The following is a 15,649-nucleotide window of genomic DNA, read 5'->3' on the forward strand; positions in this document are numbered from 1 at the left end:
CTTCTGAGGAGGGCCAAATCGCACCTGGAGCTGCAGCTAGCAAGAGATGTCAAGAGTAACAAGAAGGGTTTCTTCAGGTATGTTGGCAACAAGAAGAAAGCCAAGGAAAGTGTGGGCCCCTTACTGAATGAGGGAGGCAACTTAGTGACGGAGGATGTGGAAAAAGCTAATGTACTCAATGCTTTTTTTGCCTCTGTTTTCACTAACAAGGTCAGCTCCCAGACTGCTGCGCTGGGCATCACAAAATGGGGAAGAGATGGCCAGCCCTCTGTGGAGATAGAGGTGGTTAGGGACTATTTAGAAAAGCTGGACGTGCACAAGTCCATGGGGCCGGACGAGTTGCATCCGAGAGTGCTGAAGGAATTGGCGGCTGTGATTGCAGAGCCCTTGGCCATTATCTTTGAAAACTCGTGGCAAACGGGGGAAGTCCCGGATGACTGGAAAAAGGCTAATGTAGTGCCAATCTTTAAAAAAGGGAAGAAGGAGGATCCTGGGAACTACAGGCCAGTCAGCCTCACCTCAGTCCCTGGAAAAATCATGGAGCAGGTCCTCAAAGTATCAATCCTGAAGCACTTACATGAGAGGAAAGTGATCAGGAACAGTCAGCATGGATTCACCAAGGGAAGATCATGCCTGACTAATCTAATCGCCTTTTATGATGAGATTACTGGTTCTGTGGATGAAGGGAAAGCAGTGGATGTATTGTTTCTTGACTTTAGCAAAGCTTTTGACACGGTCTCCCACAGTATTCTTGTCAGCAAGTTAAGGAAGTATGGGCTGGATGAATGCACTATAAGGTGGGTAGAAAGCTGGCTAGATTGTCGGGCTCAACGGGTAGTGATCAATGGCTCCATGTCTAGTTGGCAGCCGGTGTCGAGTGGAGTGCCCCAGGGGTCGGTCCTGGGGCCGGTTTTGTTCAATATCTTCATAAATGATCTGGAGGATGGTGTGGATTGCACTCTCAGCAAATTTGCGGATGATACTAAACTGGGAGGAGTGGTAGATACGCTGGAGGGGAGGGATAGGATACAGAAGGACCTAGACAAATTGGAGGATTGGGCCAAAAGAAATCTGATGAGGTTCAATAAGGATAAGTGCAGGGTCCTGCACTTAGGATGGAAGAATCCAATGCACCGCTACAGACTAGGGACCGAATGGCTAGGCAGCAGTTCTGCGGAAAAGGACCTAGGGGTGACAGTGGACGAGAAGCTGGATATGAGTCAGCAGTGTGCCCTTGTTGCCAAGAAGGCCAATGGCATTTTGGGATGTATAAGTAGGGGCATAGCGAGCAGATCGAGGGACGTGATCGTTCCCCTCTATTCGACACTGGTGAGGCCTCATCTGGAGTACTGTGTCCAGTTTTGGGCCCCACACTACAAGAAGGATGTGGATAAATTGGAAAGAGTCCAGCGAAGGGCAACAAAAATGATTAGGGGTCTAGAGCACATGACTTATGAGGAGAGGCTGAGGGAGCTGGGATTGTTTAGCCTGCAGAAGAGAAGAATGAGGGGGGATTTGATAGCTGCTTTCAACTACCTGAAAGGGGGTTCCAAAGAGGATGGCTCTAGACTGTTCTCAATGGTAGCAGATGACAGAACGAGGAGTAATGGTCTCAAGTTGCAATGGGGGAGGTTTAGATTGGATATTAGGAAAAACTTTTTCACTAAGAGGGTGGTGAAACACTGGAATGCGTTACCTAGGGAGGTGGTAGAATCTCCTTCCTTAGAGGTTTTTAAGGTCAGGCTTGACAAAGCCCTGGCTGGGATGATTTAACTGGGACTTGGTCCTGCTTCGAGTAGGGGGTTGGACTAGATGACCTTCTGGGGTCCCTTCCAACCCTGATATTCTATGATTCTATGATTCTATGACACTGCAACTGGAAACCTGTGGCTGCCTGTGCCAGCTGACTCGGGCTCATGGGGCTGGGCTAAGGGGCTGTTTAATTGCAGTGTCGGTGTACAGGCTCAGGCTGGAGCCCAGGCAAGTTAGGAGGGTCCCAGAACCGGGGCTGCAGCCAATGTCTCCATGGCAGTTAAACATCCCCTTAGCCCGCATCAATGGGAGTTAGGTACCTAGGGACTTTTGAAACTACCACTAAGTACCTATCTCCAATTTTAGGCCCCTGAATCCATTTAAAAATCTGCCCCTAAGTCACTTGCCCAACATCACGCAAGCTGTGGCAGAATCAAGGAACCAAATCCACATCTCCTTAGTCCCCATTCAGTGCTGTGACCACAAGGCCATCCTTCCTTCTATTGTACTTTTACAAGTGTTTACTAACACAGGATCTTACCATACTTTGCAGATGTGTCTGTACTTACGCCTTCCAATAGCCTTGGGAGGTAGGCATAGCAAGTATTGGTGTCTTTAAGCAATTCCTACAGGCAGATCTCTGGTAATGTAAAAGCAGAAGTAGATTGCTTGTCAAACAGGAAGATTTGAACTCAAAATAGTTGTGCTGCCAGGTTTGGGTCAGTTAGTGATGAGTGGTGTGGTTGAGAGCCTTGGGGGACTTCTTTTAAGTTGTAAAACTGCAGAGCCTCTGGTTTTCATTCTTGTTATTCACCTGAGATATGATGATCACTTCAGCATGCCTTCCTGACAGCGGCAGGGATCTCTCTCAGTTGCATTCAATAACGATCTAGGGAGAAAACTACACTTTGCTTAAAAGGACCAAATGATCTGTCGTTTAACTCCATTGACTCTAGTGGAATTACACCGAGAACAGATTTGGACGAATGCTTTACCATACTAATGCTCAGCAGCTGGGCTAAAAAACCCATTTCAAAGGCAGATTAAACAAGTTTGAATGGTGGAATGTGTTTTTGCTTTCCATTCACAAGCATTATTTCAGCTACAGTTTGGAATGCTGCTTTGGTAAAGTGTTACAGAGGAATGCCTTTAAATATTTATACAGCATCAATGTGTAGCCACGCTTGTATGATTTTAATGATATGTTTTTTAATAAATTAACTACCAAGTAGCCTTTTTCTGTGTTGGTTGATATTATGTACTCTACTTATGCTAGCCTCGTGTGTGTGAGGGGGAGGGCAGGGGGGCTGTGCTGTGGAACAATGAGGATGTCAAAGCGAGGCCCAAGGGCATTGTGGAAATCTAATTCTTGGAACACCAGTCTTGTTGCCATGGAGGAAATGTTCTCAATACTGTGTACTGTGCTTCTTTTCAGGCCAAAGGGATTAAAGGCCCCGTTCTGTTGATATGCCATGTCAGTTCACCAGGGGTGTTAGAACTGAAGCTGTTCATTTAGATAATTGTGGTTCACATTATCAGGGGGGAGAAATGCTGAAATACAAGCTGAGCAAAGAGGTGACGTCACAAAAGTAATGTGTAATCGATAGCAAGAGGTCTGACTTCTGAAGTTTTCTGTTTGAAATCACATCAGGAACTGTGTGTCTTATACGGGATGTTGCATTTCATCTTCTCTGCCCATTCCTCACTTATTATTTTAGATGCAGACTACCGTTTACACTAATCACACAGGGACAAAGCCTGGAGGCTTTGCTCTTTGCTCAGTCTTTACTCCAGCATTGATTCAGGAGTTTGCCTAAGTCTGAAATGAGTAGAGATGCTGGCTCAAGCTTGTTCAATGGGAGCATTGCTTGAGTAAGGACAGCATTTTGGCCCATCTGTAATCATATTGGGATGTATCTGTGTTTCTCATGCTGTGGTTTCTGAGATGGCTGCCCAGGATGTGCTTTGATTCTGACTTCCACTGTACAACAAAGAGCTTATGGGTTGACTATTGGAGACTGACTAGCCCAGAGGCCGGAGCTGTGTCTAATTTCCCTTATGAAACATGAAAGATAGTAAAGAAGAAACAGTCTCCATAGTCCAGAGTACTATAAAGAACTGGCAAGTTTGGTAGGGGTGTTATTCCCATTGATAAGAAGGGTCTTCAGGAAGGTCCAGCATGGGCAGATCATTTTGTAAATGTCCAGGTGTGTTCCCACTGAACTCAACAGCAAAACTCCCCCCTTCTGTACGGTACTGTAAAGTGAAGGCCTGTTGGTGAGGAGCTTGTCCTTGTCCTAATAGGTTGAATCCAACCCTTTCCTCTATGCTTTTGCCTCCCACCTCCCTGTTAACATCTTTAGGGCCTGATTCTGTAACTCCTTATGCAAGCAAAATCCCCACTGAAGTTGATGAGTGTTTTGTGTATGAGAGAAGTAGGGCAATAAGCGAAGCACTTACTGAAATATGCTACTGAGGTGAGTTGAGTTCAGTGTGTTCAAAAGAAGGAGAAATTCAGGCTGGTTCCCTCCCTAGGGTGGAGTTTATCTTCCTCCCTAAATACTCCCATAGCATCCTTGTTAGGAATGGCTTTTTCTGTCTCTTTGGTTCAAAAGGTACTTTGGAAAGGCACACATTTTGCCCTGGGAATGCACCAAATGATCCATTTTTTTAAAAGTACTTTCAACTGCCCTTTCTACCGGTTCCTCTGTTCCACCACTGGTTTAGTTAGCTGCTATTTTTTTTAAATGTGTGTAGACATTGTTTGCGCCAGACAAAAGCCATCTGGGCTTGGCATCGCTAACATTTCTCACAGCAAAAGAAAGCACAGAGTGAAAAATTGTCCACTGAACTAAAGAGAAGCATTCTCCCCCATGAGAGAGGATAGGGGGAGGGAAAGGTACAGCTTAGCTTTACTCGTTTTGCTTTTATTGGGGCTTTTCTTATATCGGGAAAGTGATTTTTATCCAATGCTTGTGAGCAGGAAACGTTGTTAATTTGCTCTCTTTTGGAGACAGGCACTCAATACGTATCTGAAGTGTACACTTGACGTATGTTTCTTTTCACGTGCTGTCATCAGTTCATTTAGTTTAGCAGATGCTCCATTTAGCAGTTTAAATGGAGCCTTGTTTGCTAGAAACTATTTTCAAAAATAACATTTGGAAACAAACATTTTCAGTCTCTCATAGGGACGTTTAGAGCAGCTCCTTGTTGCTACTCTCCTGTGTGGCTGCATGCAGACATTGACTAGCTAGTTTGCATTTGAAGAGCTGGATGCCGTGAACAAAGCTCAGGTTTTCTTCTGCACCTCTAAAGCCAGTCACTTAAATGCCCTCTGGCAAATTCAACCCAGTAAATTGGAAGTAACTGGAGCTGCACCCAAGGTAAATTTACTGTACAATACTGATGTACTAGGACTTCTATTTCCCTATTATATAATATGGCAGTATATACAGACTCAAGGACCAATGGCCTTTCCATTATAAATGCCTATTTCCAGAACAGAGCAGCCTCAGTTTAGGCATTTAGATTCCAATTCCTACGGCCCAAAATCCTTAGTCTGAGCACCTCGGAATTGGTTCAACCCATTATGGAGCAATGGTCCATCTTTGATATTTGGATCCAGGTCCTAACTTCACCAAAGTGCAGGGAGGTAGCAGACCTGGGAGTTTGGTCCAGGTGAATCTCTGATTTTCATGGTTAGTAAATGCCAAAGGCTTGAAAAATGCCTCTAACGAAAAGAGAAACCATACTAGAACTATGCTAGCAACAAACATGTTTGTAGTTAATACTGTTTTGCTCCCCTTCAGGTAGGGCCTGTTTTTAACTAAGATTGTATCATGAAATTTTAGCACAAAATCGAAGGTATCAGTCCCGCCCATCAACATGGAAAAAGCCACAACTGTTGATCCACTGAGATGCTGCCATCCCCTAGAAACTGTTGATCTGCATTTTTCATGTTTGTGATCCATCGCCACAGAAATGGTTCAGATTGACTCCCAGTGACCGGATTTATGAAGACCTAGGTCTGTCATGTGTCATAAGGAGAACACGATGGGTTTGTCATGATCGGCTCTTGTACACTTTGCCTTTTATTCATTTTCTTTTCCTTGCTTTAAATATTACACAAATGTCCACGAAACCAGACATCCATTTGATATTAAGGCATTGAACTGAGCCCACAAAAGCATGGAAATGCATGATTCAGAATGCCTTTTCAACCTTCGCTTCATTGTGCTTTGGAATATCAGTATCCTATTCTTACATTACTGGCTCTGGGCCACATTCTCATCTCAATTACCTCCATTTAATTCAGATTTCAGTAGAGTCATTTTGGATCCACGCTTGTTGACCTGACCCTATAATCTGCAAACTCCCGAGTTTGCTGTAGATCCTCCTCAGTGGGTCACTTATTTGCATAAACTTACTGACTTGTGCATTTGCAGGATCAGAGACTATATATGTACTCACGTATCAGGGGGTAGCCATGTTAGTCTGTATCCACAAAAACAACAAGGAGTCTGGTGGCACCTTAAAGACTAACAGATTTATTTGGGCACAAGCTTTTGTGGGTATAACACCACTTCTTCAGTCTATATGTACTGTAATTCACACTTCGGCTCCCGACACATTGGTTCATCGCACTTTCTTGGAAGTCAGTGGCAAAATTGTCACTGGAAACAGGGTCAATGGGAGCAAGATCAGACTACTATGTCAAACCCTTAGTCCTACTGAACATGAATCCCGTGAATAGATGTACTGGTCAGGTACTTTGGTATAAGCACAATACAAATGGTTTCAGGAACGCAGTTCCTCTGATCCCTGGGTTTCACTGTATGTAAACATTGCTCTCTAAAACAAACTTTTCAAATGCAACAACTTATGAGTTAAAGGGGCCCAATTGTGTTCTCAAATAGGCATAATTCACAAGCCCATAGTAAGTTGAGAGAGTCAGGGCTATATTCGGATCTGTTACCCTGGTGTAAATCCAGAGTAACTGCTTTGAAGTCCATGGAGTTACTTTGAATTACACCCAGCATAACTGAGAGCAGAGTTTGCCTCTCAAGATTTCCTTATATACACAGATATAAACAGATAACAACTAACCCTGACTTGTCAGGAACATGAAATAAAAGAAAAATAAAACTAATTTAAAACCCAAGCGGTGGCTGTGAAATAAGTTCATGTATTTATCATTTCAGAAGTTCCCATCACTCCTGTCCCTTGTTCCACAAAATATAAAATATGAGATTTAAAAAAAAATTATTTTGACTCCTCTAAGAATAGAACACAATTTACACAAACAAGACAATACAGCTGAAAAAGCATTTCCTTTAACACATTTGCTCACAATGTATCCTACTTAAGCATGCTAGTCAGACGGACTTTTAGATTTCCAAAGCCACAGTTCATGTTGGCAAATAAATTAATTCTACATCTAGGAATTGCTTTCAAAAATCTCTCAAGGAAGGATGTTTTCTGGTTTAGCCTTGGTTTAAGAAATTCTATGCATTTCAATATCTGGTGCAAGATTTACTCTAGTCCAATTTAAAGGCCAGACCCTGCAAACACTTACTTATGCAAGTATTTCCATCAACTATAGAAGTGGGACTATTTGTGTGAATAAAGGGTTCACAGGATCAGGGCCTGATTTTGCATTAACAAATGTAAATGAACTTATCAAATCCAAGTTTGATATTAAACACAGCAAACCTTATATATTTTGAGGCTTTCAAATCTAACTTCAAGCAGAATTTTAACACCCATGCAATATTTCGAGTCTTTATGGACTGACTCAGAAATAGCAATATGAGTCAGCCTCAGAACATATTTACATAAGACTAGACTGTGACTTGGCCTGCATGCCCATGCAAGCAAATAAGGGCTCGTCTTACACTCCTGCTCCAACTACCCAGACCTTAGGTCTGGGTATATAGATGTAAGCAGGCATGTATGCACACTTACTCCCCTCCCCTGGAGCAGGTGGGCAGGGAATGGTCTAAGCTACGAATCCACACATCCCACTCACTGGCCAAGTATAGCTGAGCCAGAGCAAGGAAGGCCATAATTTGCTCCTGGTGTAGGCCATTACTATCCCCTGGGAGCAAGGGAGGAATTGTGATTCAAAGGTGTGTCTGAGTCACAATGCCTCTAGAGTCTTCTCCTGGAATGGAGCACCTTAGACACCACGTCTCATTCAGGACTGTGCCTCAAGTTACTGTCTAGCCCATTACATTATATGCAGGCTCCTCAGTCACTCTGTGGGAACATGTTTATTACATTTTTCAGAGCAAAAGAAGAATTGTCTGCAATATTTCCAACCCTAGCCCCAGGTCTGCAGGGGCCAGTTTACAGCTCCTTAAATCATGTAATCTCAATTTTAAAAAAAAATAAGTTTCTAGCCTTCATACTGTCTGGTTAAAGCTCAAAAAGTGTCCCCCAGAGCTCAAAAACCAGAAGACAAATAAAAAGACCACTCATTATACTGTTTTTAATAGCTCATTTTTAAGACAATCTCACCAAATTTGAGGGGATCTGGCTCTTGATATCTGAATGCTTGGAGTTGGCAATACTAAAACAGTCATGACTTTAGAGAAGAAACTACAAATTACTATATAATTGGATGTATTAGAAAGATATGGGGACAAACGCAGACAACTTGGCTTAGGGAGCTGTAAGTTACAGCTGTGTCAGCAATGCCCCTGCATCCTGGAGGAAAACTCACCCCGGGTGGGATTCTGAAAAGCACTTAAGTGACTTAGACCTTGGCTACACAGGGAAATTGACCAGCAAAACTATAGCAGTATGATTACACTTCTATAGCTATATTGATATAAACTATGCTATTAGAAGGTCACTTTTATTTTGGAATACAGTGTCCACCTTGGAAGTTTCAGAGTAGCAGCCGTGTTAGTCTGTATCCGCAAAAAGAAAAGGAGGACTTGTGGCACCGTAGAGACTAACAAATTTATTAGAGCATAAGCTTTCGTGAGCTACAGCTCACTTCATCAGATGCATTCAGTGGAATATACAGTGGGGAGATTTATATACACAGAGAACATGAAACAATGGGTGTTACCATACACACTGTAATGAGAGTGATCAGGTAAGGTGAGCTATTACCAGCAGGAGAGCAGGGAGGGAAGATGGGGGAACCTTTTGTAGTGATAATCAAGGTGGGCCATTTCCAGCAGTTGACAAGAATGTCTGAGGAACAGTGGGGTGGCGGGGGGGAAGGCGGGGAACAAACATGGGGAAATAGTTTTACTTTGTGTAATGACCCATCCACTCCCAGTCTTTATTCAAGCCTAAGTTAATTGTATCCAGATTGCAAATTAATTCCAATTCAGCAGTCTCTCGTTGGAGTCTGTTTTTGAAGTCTTTTTGTTGAAGAATTGCCACTTTTAGGTCTGTAATCGAGTGACCAAAGAGATTGACGTGTTCTCCGACTGGTTTTTGAATGTTATAATTCTGACATCTGATTTGTGTCCATTTATTCTTTTACGTAGAGACTGTCCAGTTTGGCCAATGTACATGGCAGAGAGGCATTGCTGGCACATGGTGGCATATATCACATTGGTAGATGTGCAGGTGAATGAGCCTCTGATAGTGTGGCTGATGTGATTAGGCCCTGTGATGGTGTCTCCTGAATAGATATGTGGACACAGTTGGCAACGGGCTTTATTGCAAGGATAGGTTCCTGGGTTAGTATTTTTGTTGTGTGGTGTGTGGTTGCTGGTGAGTATTTGCTTCAGGTTGGGGGGCTGTCTGTAAGCAAGGACTGGCCTGTCTCCCAAGATCTGTGAGAGTGATGGGTCGTCCTTCAGGATAGGTTGTAGATCCTTGATGATGCGTTGGAGAGGTTTTAGTTGGGGGCTAAAGGTGATGGCTAGTGGCGTTTTGTTATTTTCTTTGTTGGGCCTGTCCTGTAGTAGGTAACTTCTGGGTACTCTTCTGGCTCTGTCAGTCTGTTTCTTCACTTCAACAGGTGGCTATTGTAGTTGTAAGAACTCTATCAAGCCACTACCACCACCATCATTCCTTCCTCTGTGAGATTGAGGCATTTCAGAGCGGAAGTGATTCTGAACTAAAAAACAGATGTAAGGACGTGAACTCAGACCTCTTATCAATAAAATATTTATGGACCTGTGCTTTAGTGCAATGCAGATTTGCATTCCATGCTTTGCATTCTTGGGAGTGAATAACATTGATTAAATCATTTCCGATTCATTAACCAATTTTCCTAGGGCTACTTCTGCAAATATAACCAGACAGTTATATTCAGTTGTGTTTATTAGCTGGTGTAACAGAGAAGTTACAGCTTCTGTAAACTGAAGAGCAGCCTGCCAAAGTGTGTTGTTCTGAATCTCAGCAGAAAGGAAAACACATCTAATGAATAATTAAAGCTAAAAGAGCAAACACTGCCTTGTGCTGTCTCTCATTTTTATGTCTAGCTTTCCTTAGACAATAGAAAATTTCAGTTCCAGGACTCAGATGAGTTCCCCTCTGTTCCTGTTCATTAAAACTGATCTTGTTTGTGATTTGTCTACATTTTGATTATTGCTGTTTCACTTGTTAGTTTTAAAATTTTTAGTCAATTGGGGATTAAATGTTTCAATTGTAAGCTTTTAATTATCATTAGCCAGCCACTGTATACATACACGTATACCCTTTTTGATTCGTGTCACTATATCAGCATATCTATGCCAAACAGTGATTGTTAAGGAACAGTGGAGAGGTGTATGCACACACACACATAGCTGAAAAGGGATTCAGACTCAAGGAAAACAAAGACCACTGCCCATAAAAAGACCTAGGGTAGCCATCTGATCCTCCATCTCCCAAAGCCCTGCCAAACTGTCAAGCTCTCTCCTCTCCTGCAGCCCATCCTCCCAAACATCTCCTCATTTTTCTGAGCTCTCCATAGCTTCCTCCCTCCTACTTTCTTCCACAGCTCCCTTCCTCCCCACAGCCACCTCCTCCTTCCTTTCTCCCCCTGAGGTCTTATCTCTTCCTCCTTAATCACACCTCTCTTTAGTTTCTTCCTCCGCTTCCTCCTTCTCCTTTACTTGCCCATTCCTCCTCCCAAGCTGTATCTTTGCAGCCCCATTCTCCTGCATTTTCTCCACAGCCTTGCAAGAAGCGCCCCACCCCCGGCCCCTCTGGCAATTTTGCCCACAGCCACTCCCTGCTGCCTGCCTTTCTCGCTGCTCATAGATCTCTATGCAATCAGCACCATGGTAGGTAGCTGGGCCCTTGTTTTCAGTCCATCTCTGAGTGCCAACAGGTGGTACCCCATCTCTACCCCGCCACCTCCACTTAGACAAGTAATATGGAGAGGAGACATCTGACTTTGTTATGGAGCTGGCTTGTACCAGTTATTTCAAGCCCTGTATATACTACTAATAATAATTAACTATCATTAAATCAACAATAACCCCGTGATGCAATAGGGCAGCAGTTCTCAAACTGTGGGTTGGGACTCCAAAGTGGGTCGAGACCCCATTTTAATGGGGTCGCCAGGGCTGGCGTTAGACTTGCTGGGGCCTGGGGATGATGCTGGAGCCTGAGCCCCACTACCTGGGGCCAAAGCCCAAGCCCCACTGCCAAGGGCTGAAGCTGAAGCCCAACGGCTTCAGCCCTGGGTGGCAGGTGTGATGCAACACCCCCATATTCTTCATAGAGATATGCCTCTGATATGAATATGGCATAACTAAGATATGTTTTATGCAAGATGGGGAATGACAGGTATCATTGGAGAGGTTATGATTTACTGAATGTAATTATCCAATTTGTATATGTAACACTGATAGACCCGGGGACCTCTAGAATTTAGTGCATGAGCTTCTACAGCATGAGCTAAGAGCCAACTGGCTGTTAGCTAAGGCTGTAGAGCAGACTCATTTTATCTCTCTCTCTAAGTGGTCTCGGTGCCACCATATGGGACAGAACACCACGCCCAAGAGGTGTGTGGGTTACATATGCATGTATCACCCAATCAGAGATATTCCAGATTATGTATTCCTTACCCCACCCAATTTTAAACCAAACTTCGCACCCCTTGATAATCTGTATGTTATTCCCTGATAACCAGAAACTTCTATGCTTAAACTCTGTACCGTTCACTTTTTTTTAACATCCTCTTAATAAAAATTTTATTTCTGTATCTGAAGTTAGGAATGTTGACCATGTAACTGTGTTTTCACCTGGGGAACGCCCACCAGACAGTATGCAATCAGATTGGAATGGGCCATTAGGGAGAACAATAGGACTTTGAAGATACTAATCTCCCTCCTTCCTGAGACCTTTCCTGGGATGCTGCTTTGACAGTGCAGGGTCATGTGAGCATGTCACCTAGTACTGAACACCATCTTGGACTGCTGGTATTTTTCCACTAGGAGGGATTGGGGGTTAAACTGGGAAACAAAGGCTTCCCGCCATATGCAAATCCTATTTAAGGCTGGGGAGTGAGTTAATCTAGGTTCTTCTCCACTGCCTCTCAACCCAAGAAGGAAGACTGCTGAGAACACCTGAAGAAACAAAGGAACTAAGCTGCAGGGGGAGGGGTGTGTGGCAGGGGGTGAGCCCAGGCAAGAAAGGTTTAGCCTGGGAAAGGATTACCTAGAGATATAAGCAACAAGCAGTACAGTTTACCTTCAAGAAACTCTGCAACCTGCATAAAACAAGATTTAGGGTGAGAATTTGCTACTATTAACCAGTTAATTTAGTGTAAATAAGCTTAGTTTGTGTGTTTTGTTTTATTTGCTCAGTAATCTGCTTTGATCTGTTTGCTATCCCTTATAATCACTTAAAATCTACCTTTTGTAGTTAATAAACTTGTTTTTTGTTCATTCTAAAACCAGTTTGTGTAACTCATAATGGGGCGGGGGGAAAGATGTGCATATCTTCCTCCACACTGAGGGAGGGGGTGGATTTCATGAGCTTGCGCTGTATAGATCTCTATGCAGCACAAGACACTATAATTTTGGGTTTGCATCCCAAAGGAGGTGTGCACTTGAGTGCTGAGCAATCCCTGAGCTGAGTCTTCCCACACAGAGCTGATCTCAGTGTCTATTTTACACATAGGTAGGGACACACCCAGCTGCAGAATGTGTGTGCTGGAGAGGGCTTGAGTGCCTGGCACAGCAGGATAGGGTTAGGGAGCCCAAGCTGGTGGAACAGGTGGGCTCAGTGGGACTCCAATATATCAGGACTCCAATATATCCCCTGGAATGGGGAGCTACCCATCACAGCGGGGCTCAGGTTTGGCCTTAGGCTTTGCTCCCCCGCCTGGGGCGGTGGGGCTCAGGCTTTGGTTTTGCCACACACACACACACCTGGGGTTGTGGGGCTCGGGTGGGCTCTGGCTTCAGTCCCCCCTCCTGGGGTCATGTAGTAATTTTTGTTGTCAGAAGGGGGTCACAGTGCAAAGAAGTTTGAGAACCCCTGCAATAGGGTCATGACTTTGCATATCCTTCAGACCTGCTTTCTTTATATTTTCTTCCCAGGTTGCACTTAATTTTCAGGAGCATTTTTGATCCCTTTATTTTTCACTCTAGATCCTGGTCTTTCTAACTGCATCCCAATTATGTTTCAAAGGTTAGGCATCATCTTTGAGTGTCCAACTGTATAATACAGTTTCCTCAGGGCGATTGCATGGTCTGTCTCGGTGGCCTACCCTTTGTGCTAATGCAGCTCTGTGGTTGGCTTGAAACTTTTGGCTCAGGTTCTCTGAAATGCAGCCATCATCAAGGTCTGGACCTGAAGCAGCTGGTCGCATCTCCTTCTCCTAACCTTTGGATCCCTTGTAGTCATTTGTCTTGCTTCGGTCCTGCATCACTGATTGTGCATGATCAATCTCTGGAGATTGCTTCTATGTATAACTCTCAATAATTTGGCATAGAAATGAGGAAAACATGTTTGCTCTGAAATGAATAAGGACCCAGATCAAGGTTGCTATATTGTAGAGCCAGATATATTGTAGGCATTCCCTACAATTAAAAAGATTTATGGAGTGATGTTTCCTTATTACTTCTTTAATATCCAATTTTTTAAAAAAAGTGTCATCAAAGAGACAAAGTTTGGTGATGGATAACCACAGATTGAAGAGACATATGGAAATTTTACATGATGGCAGCAGAGTCAAAATTCCCCATGCATTCCTAATCAGTTGATTAATTCGCTTGTGCATCACACCTTCCCAGATGTAACACTTTTCCTTTGAAAGTTTTTATGGTATCAATAAAAAGGCTTGTAACCTTATATGGGGATTGTTGTCTTTATGGCTCTGAGCTGTGATGTCACCAGCCAGTCATTACAATCGTTCCCGTGCAATTACAGGAGTTCCTGAAATCAACTATTTTCTATTGTATACATTTGTATTGTGTTCTGATTCTTACCTGTGCACAACGTAAGCACTGGAGCTTACTCATACAAATAGTTTTTACTCCTGCAAACCACCTCATTTTACAAACAGGACTGATTCTCTCTTGCCTACTCAAGATTTACACTGTTGTAATTCCATAGACTTCAGTTGAGTTATTCCTGCTTTACACCAAGGCAAGTGATAGAAATGTCATGCCCTGTGCTTTTAGCCCAGTGCCACAGGAAGTCTGACGCTATCCTTTCAGATGTCATGAAGAAAAGCTTTGATGTACAGTGGCCTCTGCCCTGGGAATTGAGTGGATTGGATCCAAGAAGGATATGTTTAACAAAAGAAAAGGAGTCAAACGATAGAGGGTAATTTAGAACAATTTCCCTTTAATGTGTCAAGGCAACGCTTTCCTTTGCCATAATTTCTGTACTATCTGTCAAGGTAAAGATGTTCTTTGCTATTGTAGCAGACTTAATAATCAGGTCTATGCTAGGAAATAAGTACTATGATGACATGTACATTTCTGATTCATCATGAGATCTCACAAGTGGTAACATTAATGTGAGCTACTCTTTCTACTTTCCAGTAACCATACCATTATCGCATGTCACCAACATGTACTGTGGAAATGTATCCCACCAGCCTTTGTAGGCTTTTATGGAAAAAGTGCTAGGTGAGTATGAAAGTCAGAGAGCAACCTAGAATGCTGGACTGTGAAGGGGTCAAAGGGTGTTGACTGCTCCAGTCCAAATGCTGCTGGCTCACTGGAAGTGAACATTTCCTTGCATAACAGCCTCCCTTCAAGAAAAAGTTAGGTTGGTGATGTAATGTAACAAGTCACATGAACAGTGAAGAAAGTCTAGGTGCCCAGGAAGAATTGGAGATGGGTCTAAGCCACGACATTTAGATCTGGACTCTTGGTTTTTTTGTTTGGTCTGTTATATGCCAGATACACACTTGAGAAGCTGATCTAATCATCCTCAAAGATTGCCACAGAGTGTTGGTTCTTACCATTTACAAAGCTAGCTTGTTCAAGTTACAAATCACAACTCTCCTACCAAGGTGGATGAAGGAAATTCAGCAGCTCTAAGTATAGAGATTTTGTAGTTCCAAGAGGCGCTAAAAGAAGGAAGAGCTAGTGGGGAGTTGGCAGCATCTTAAGAACGTGTATGGAAAAGTGAGACAACAGAAGATCAAGGGAATCTGACCTTAACAGTATGCTGAGTATATTTACTTCACCTCAGAAAGCAGCACTCACGCCTTGTATATGCCCACGTTAATGTCAAAGTATAAATTAACGAGGGAATTTGGAAGGACGTAAATGTCCATTCCTTTATCTTTTCTCCTGAGGAATTGACGGACCAGGATGTAGGCTTTAGAATTGTGCTGAGCTCACAAAAGAGGGTCCCCTCAAGTCTTGGTTGATCACCATGTTAATGAGGAAGAATTGATAACAATCTAGAGTATAGGAAACTAGATTGATTAAACCAAACTAACTCGCCCTTAAGGGAAACTCAATCCTAG

At 43.2% G+C, this 15,649-nt stretch overlaps 1 protein-coding gene across 1 annotated transcript in view; it reads left to right on the top strand.

Moving 5' to 3' along the window:
* Nucleotides 1-15,649, top strand: part of CACNG4 (calcium voltage-gated channel auxiliary subunit gamma 4) — a 61,773-nt gene that overhangs the window by 18,378 nt on the left and 27,746 nt on the right. The gene's annotated exons all lie outside the window — the stretch shown is intronic.

The sequence above is a fragment of the Chelonia mydas genome, chromosome 14 (assembly GCF_015237465.2).
Source record: "Chelonia mydas isolate rCheMyd1 chromosome 14, rCheMyd1.pri.v2, whole genome shotgun sequence".
Lineage (NCBI taxonomy): Eukaryota > Metazoa > Chordata > Testudines > Cheloniidae > Chelonia > Chelonia mydas.